This window comes from Bombus bifarius, unplaced genomic scaffold, assembly GCF_011952205.1.
Source record: "Bombus bifarius isolate JDL3187 unplaced genomic scaffold, Bbif_JDL3187 scf7180000008244, whole genome shotgun sequence".
NCBI classification, from domain to species: Eukaryota; Metazoa; Arthropoda; class Insecta; order Hymenoptera; family Apidae; genus Bombus; species Bombus bifarius.
Genome location: NW_022884538.1, coordinates 277,858 through 284,816, shown reverse-complemented (window position 1 = coordinate 284,816; position 6,959 = coordinate 277,858). Strand labels below are relative to the sequence as shown.

Below are 6,959 nucleotides of genomic sequence, written 5' to 3'. Positions count from 1 at the left end.
CGTTGTTGCTGCTGCTGCTATCGTTGCTGCTATTGTTGTTACCGTTGATTGCGTCCGATGGTTCTAACGGTACGTAGCGCGACGTCGAGTCGAGTTACTAGCGAGTATCTAGACTGCTAGAATTTATGACTGTCTCGTATGATGTATGGCTGTGACATTTGTTCCAAGTTATTCATCGTGCAAAGTTCGATGGGTCTGTAACAAATATCGTTGCGACGTGCTCGATGCTTTACTCGCATAGTTTATTATTTCTTCTGTCTATCACACAGATACGTTTGACATGGATATAATTCCTGTACAGAAGGAAACGGAAACGCGTGTCAGTCGGATAGTGTCGTCGATCGTTCAACATTCAACGGTTGTTAAACATTCCTCGCGTTTTGCAAAGAAATGCATTTTTGTAAGACGGTGGCGAGGGAAACATCATCGTTTATCAACCGAAATATTATTCCATTCGGTTTGTTCGTTGTTAGATTCTTTTCCCTATTCGCGTATTCCAGGAATATAAGTGGAAAGCCGAAGAATGTAATTCCAAGAATATAAAGTTGGAATAATCTTTATACGCACAACGTTGTATACGGTGTACTTATTACTTGGCTCCAATTTAATCGAGTTCGATATAGATTTTCATTTTTAATCACGATATTACAATCTCGACGATAAGAAACCAACATACAAGCATCACACGCCGAGTTACATATATCGAGTTATTTTTCTATGTCTACGGTATCGACTAATATTCACAGTCGTGCAAGTAACATCTTCGCTAGAAATTAAATTCCACTGACCAAGTCGAATGCAGCCACACCGAAAAGAATGGCAATGACTGCGAGCGATCTCGTAGCAACTGGAAAAACGATTAATGGGGCGATACAGAGGCAAAGAAAGCGACTGCTCTCTATCGCTCATCGACGTGTCACGCGTTGCTATGTACATATTTATGTAGTCTTGGTCGTATACGTGTCGCCTACAGCCAAAATACACGTGCTCGTCTTTACGACTCTGATCGTTAGGTCCATCAGAAATAACCAATCAGACCCGCGTGTCTTCGCCTAATCGTCTTATCGGCTGTCTGTTATATCGACTGTTGCTCAATTATATCGACTGCTCTCGATTTACTGTTATGTCACGCGTTGCTATATCGTGTTATTTGCATGTGACGCCTTCGGCCAGTACGCGCGCTTATCTTTATGATTGCGTCTGGTCTGTCAGAAATAAACGATCAGACCCGCGTTCCTTCGCCTAATCAGCTCCGTATTGCACCGGACCAACGATTCCAACGACATTCCGGTGTTCTATCCCGTTTCTTTCTATCCCATTCTCCATGAATATTTCATAGCGGGTTTATCCGTTGGATACAATCTAGTCAGAATCTTCTTCTTCCCTTTAATCAATCTGATCGTTGGATGCTAATCTTCTTATTAGGAGGACCGAAGTTACAGCGTCGAAGGAGTGCTTGCACCGTGCACACGTGTAACGTATGACGCATCTAGCTTCACGCGCGTCTATGTAGCGGCGCACCTGGATCCGATTATAGACATGACTTATCGCACACAACATTAGGTTTATCGGATAAGTGTTTGCGGGCGTGGTGCAAGGAATATCCATCCCCTCGGAGACTATTCCCTTTGATCTCCGACATAACAGATTTTCTGCGATAAATGCTGTTGCATTTTTTACGCCGCTTCAGCTCCCGTGTACTCGGCTAACCTACATGTCTCGGTTTACTTAGCAACAGCAACGCGTGGAATGAAAATTGGTCTGGAAGGGGAGCAGAGCAGGCGAAGCCGCAGGGACTACGCGTGATATCGGAGATTAAGCTCCTCCGGAATGGCGAACGGAGTACGATTTCGCTAAAGACAAATTGTTGTGAAAAATTGCCGCTCAAATGATTGAAAATTGAAAAACGAAAATATACGAAAATATCTGCTGATTGATGTACATTCGGCAATGCATCACATTAAACTTTTTAGAGGGCGGCCACTAGTGGACACTAGCGAGAAATAACAACGAGATTCTAGTGATTGAAGGCGTTATAATGCTACGGATATTTTGATTTCTTCGGACTTTGTAATAACGTAAGATCCAGCTATTGTGAATTATATTGTTCATTTAGACGAGATGCTCAAATCGCTTTGAATAGTTTGTAAATAGAACTAGTTATCTCGCAATTTTTACGAATTAATGCAAACGACGCTTCGTATTTCGCAGAATTTCATTAAATTTAATATTTCAACAATTTCCAGAGATTTTCTATGATCATCATTAATTTACAGAATTGTAATTACGAAATTTTATAAGATAGAATCAAGCGTGTGCAGTAGCTAAAATGATTCGTTGCACACGTTCCGTAAAATGCACGGAGATTTTACTAATTAATTGCATTCGGCACGGAATGTTGCAACGAATATACATGTATATACACTGGCAACATAACAATCGTAATTAAAAATTATACGCGAAATCGTACAAGAAAGCGTAATAATAAAAGCGAAATAAAAGTCTTTGCATTAGTACGTAATTAGTACGTGTATGATTGTAATAAGATTTCTTTACTATTGAATTCTGATATACGGAGTGTCTCGCGCAAATGGGACAAACTACATTTTCTCTATTGACATTTATACTTAGATACGACGACAAAACTAAATTTCGCAAAATAATTGATATTAAAATACGCGTATTCGTAAAATGATAGATATTGTCTTGTACTAAAGGCTTGTCGTGTTTAACAATAAATGGAGCCTTTTCATTCATCGTCTATTTCTTATGGTCGGTAAAAAATCCCATTCCAATCTAATTCGATATCAATGAAATTAGAACGACGATAAAAACGCGTAAACGATAATAACAATTACATATATGACGTCGTTTCTTAATTATTACATACACCGTGACTCTTTCATGGAAATTAGAGCAAAGGAAAGTGTGTTCTAAATAAGTACGTGTGCTCGTGCTTTAAACTATGTATTACACAGTAGAAAATGCGATTCGAACCTTGTTTTTTTCCCCCTCGAATCTTCGGTATGGCTGGTTCTGCCCCCTATTCGTAACCGTGTCACGAAGCATTGGAACAGAAGGGTGCTCGCCGCCTTTCTCGCCTTATTCAACGTCGTATCGTCACAGTTTCTTATTAATATTCCTTGTCTTTCTATACTTTTTAAAATACAACTCTTGAGAGTTTTCTATTCACTTTCCCTACCTTTTTCTATTTCCACGCGTATAACTCGCAATTTATTAGGGCTGTCTTCCATCTGCAGCGTGGTTCACACGTGACGATTAAACCCTTTTCACCGCGTATATCATTCGTCGCTCCGACAAAAGATACGTACATCCGCTACCCCTCTCTTCTGCCATCTCTTTCAACCTCGTGCTCCAATCATTTCTGTCCCACCTTACCGCCGGTTCCTTCTCTTCCGCATTGTTTTTTGTCCTTCACCTCATTCTCGTCGTTCCTTAATCCGCGCCTACTTCTACCGTTTCCTACTTCCTCTCGTCATCCATCTCCTCTCGCCTCCATCCTTCGTTACTTACTCTCTCTCTCTCTCTCTCTCTCTTTCTGTCTCTTTTCAGCCGGCAGCCCTCTTTGATCCCCGTCCAGTCTCCGTCCATTCTCTTCCTCCGATCCACTCGTCTATTCCAACATTTTCTCGCTCGTGCACCTCTTTTTCCATCTCCTTAACCGTCCTTCTTGGACCGACCGACTCCATCCGAATCTTCTCCTTCCCTCTTGTCAGCCATCTCTCTTCGATCCAGTTTCCTCTTCGTTCCACTTTCCACCCCGTTCTCCTTTTGCCCCTCTCTCTCAGTCTCTCTGTCTTTCAAGCCTACGCGGCTCGATCTCTGTCGCACCCACGACCAGCTCGTTTCCTTTCACCCTCGCCGCGTACTGCGTCTCTGTTCAACCAGCGCCCTCTTTCATCCACTCTGTCGGCCTGTTGGCGTCTCCGTTGGACGTAGTCGTCGCGTCGCACGGATCGGTCCTGCGCGATGGGGATGCTGCGAGATAATCGTTCCCCCTTCGGCCCGCGAACAGCCGACCCCTTTCGGACACCCCCGCGCCGAGGGAAGCAGCAGTAAGAGCCAGGCCGCCGCCATAGCCGCTCCCCGGGCAACGAAGGAGGAGAAACCGGCGTACCATTCTCTTTTCCTTTTTTCCTTTCTATTTTTCTCTCTTTCTCTCTTGCGATCCGCGAGCGAGGATACGTGTTTCTTCCGCGGCGACGTTCTAACCTGCACCAGCTCTCTGCACGAGCTGTCCACTCGTCCAGCGACGCTGTTCGAGTAACATCGAAGGGCAGACGGGTGCCGAGTATCCGTCAGCGGATCATGTGACGCGGACCTGAACACGCTCGACGTTGCCCTTAAACGCGTGTGCCCGATGACAGCGGGCGAAACGGCGCTGCCGACGACGTCGCCCGTGCTACGTCTTCGATTCGCTGCGTGGAACGTGGACGACGACCGGTGCAAGTTGGTGCCAGTGCGCTAACCTCGATTCCGTGGCATCGCGACGTCACGAACCTCGCGGACTGCGTTCGCCGCTCGATCGCTAGCTCTCGGTGAGATTACGCCGTGTGCGCGGTAAAGAAAGCAGCGGGTCGCCAAGCTCTCGGACGAGATGCAAAGCTACGATGACACCGGTCATCGTGGAGAAACGACAGCCTGGAATTAGTAATCGGCCAGTATCGACTAACGGTATCGTTTGATGACTCGAAGCGACGCACGAGAACGTGGTCCGCGATGCTGTGATGGTTCGTCGTCACTGCCGAACATGCGTTGCATCGTAAGCCGCTTTCAGCGATCGAGCTTGGTTGCTTGCCTACGATATACGGCTGTCGCAATCGTTCTGGTGACGTGATTCGAAAGGATCGTCCACTAGGATGGTGGCGAGGGTCGTTGAGATGGGAAATGTTGACGCACGGCATCCGCACGTTTCGCAGACTCGCTGCATCGACGTGTTCGGCCAACCAAGGCCGACGTTCTCGACGAGCTAATTGATTTATATCTTCGGAAAAGCCTGGCCGGTGAGCGATCTCGGCGCTATCGTTGGCTGCTCGGTAACAAAGCGAGAGACGCTCGACGAGATGGTGGAGAGGTCGCGCGAATGAAACAAGAGAGTATATCGGCAGAGTATCTTTCAAGGGGAACAAAGAAGAGGAACACACGTGTTGCTCGAATGCAAAACAGCTTCTTATACGTGGAGGCTGTCGTTGCGTGCTCGCCGCAGCCAAAAAGTTACGCGAGATTGTGCAACGCGCGAATCGATATCATTCGGCGGAACGTCCGAGACCGATCCGAACAGCTATCGTATTTTACTTCTCGCGCAGAGGATAAAATTCTGGCCTGGTGCGAGTTCTGTGCGCCGCTGGAATGACCTTAACCTTTGGCGTTTCGGGGGAAGAAGCGGTCGAGGGATTAGACGTCGGACAGGGATCCTGGAGAAGCGTGAAAATTCGAGAAAGAATCCCCCTGCGACGTGACGGATCTAATTGAACGTATAACTGTACGCTCTTATCGACGAGCAGCCCGTAAAAATAAGGGATGGAAGAAAGGATGAGAGGCACGTTGACGCATTGGTGCTGGATTTTTAGGCGAACGATCGCTGCACACGTTTTGTACCGCGACGATTTCTCATCACGTACGTCACTCTGAATCTCATCGACCAACATAGTGATTCGAGCGCCGCCGAATCGTAACGCAATTACCAAGTGTCTTCTAAACGATAAGCATCGATCATCGACATCGAACGAATCTCTCCTTATTGAGAAGCGCGTCGCACCACGGAATACTTATACCGAATATTTCAACAGCGACTTATTCGATCGAATACGATCGGCAAAACATTTTCCACAACCGCATACACGCAGAGCGAGCGGACGCGCGAATAACTAGGTTCTTCTCACGAACGACAAACGTACGAGCCCCCGGTATCGTCCAAGTTTCATCAGCAACGGCCAACGTCGAAGACGCTCTTTGTAAACGAGTGCAGTCAGCGTCGCATACAAACAGCTCATTTGCATTCTAACGATACGCAAACATGGCCGGACGGTTCGCCTCGGTTTGGAACGCAAGTCGGCGATAGTTTGATCGTTTCGGCAAGATCGGTAGCGCTGAAACGTGCTGCACGTTCCGCGACTTTGGACACTGTGCTTCGGACTAAAGCGTGGATCGGTGGTGTCTGGCGATCGTGTCGAGTCATCGTGTTGGGCCTGCGATGAGTTCGGTTCAAGGATAAACTCAACTTGTTGCGAGAGAACACACGTACACGAGGTGGGTGGTGGAGGAGGAGTAGATGCGTGTGGAAGTGTGTCTTGGCGTGAGGCGACGCTTTGGTGCGAATGTGTGTCGGCTGGTGTGGTCGTTGGTGTCGCTGCTGATGGTTGCATCGCAGCCAGCCGTAAAGGAATACGCTATTTCGCGCGAGTGTCGGTACCGTGGCGTCGTGGGGGTGTCGTTGCTCGGTCGACCGGTGTCGATTCCCTCGATGATCGATCGACGACGCGGCCTCCGTTTCTTTCGATCGATTTCGCGACCGTGTTGTATCGAGCGGCCTGGTCGTTCTCGCTCGTCCGTACTTTCAACCGCGTCGCACACGAGATGAGCAACGGGAGCAACGTGCTCGTCGAGCATCGGTGTTGGTGAGTACGGTCAGATGTATGGCGTTCCTCTGCCTCTCCATCCATGTGTGTTGTATGTGCGTGTGCGCGCGCGCGACTCTCGGTCTGTATGATTTACGTGTGCATGATCTACGTGTGTAGGTGTGCGGAGCCGTGGGTGCGCGCACGATAGGATGGTTAGGTACTTAGTAGCTCGTTACTGCCACCGAACTACCATCGAAGTAGTTTAATCCAACGACGTCGCTGCGTGTTGTATTAATGTCCTGCTATTAAACGGCACTAACTCTTTTGAGACAGACCGCTGCAACTAGCGCGCAAGCGGACGCGTCTTTTTCCCTATCG

The 6,959-nt window shown here is 47.6% G+C and overlaps 1 protein-coding gene across 11 annotated transcripts in view; it reads left to right on the top strand.

Moving 5' to 3' along the window:
* The first annotated feature begins 3,987 nt into the window (after positions 1-3,987).
* LOC117211814 (cyclic nucleotide-gated cation channel alpha-3-like) overlaps positions 3,988-6,959 on the top strand; it is a 225,740-nt gene continuing 222,768 nt past the window's right edge. For 2 of the 11 annotated variants that reach the window (XR_004488343.1, XR_004488345.1), the window contains exon 1: positions 3,996-6,638. The gene's annotated coding sequence lies outside the window, so the exon portion shown is untranslated. Of the gene's footprint in view, positions 6,639-6,959 lie in introns of all 11 variants that reach the window. The other 9 variants (XR_004488349.1, XR_004488348.1, XR_004488351.1 and 6 more) reach the window with 8 other exon arrangements.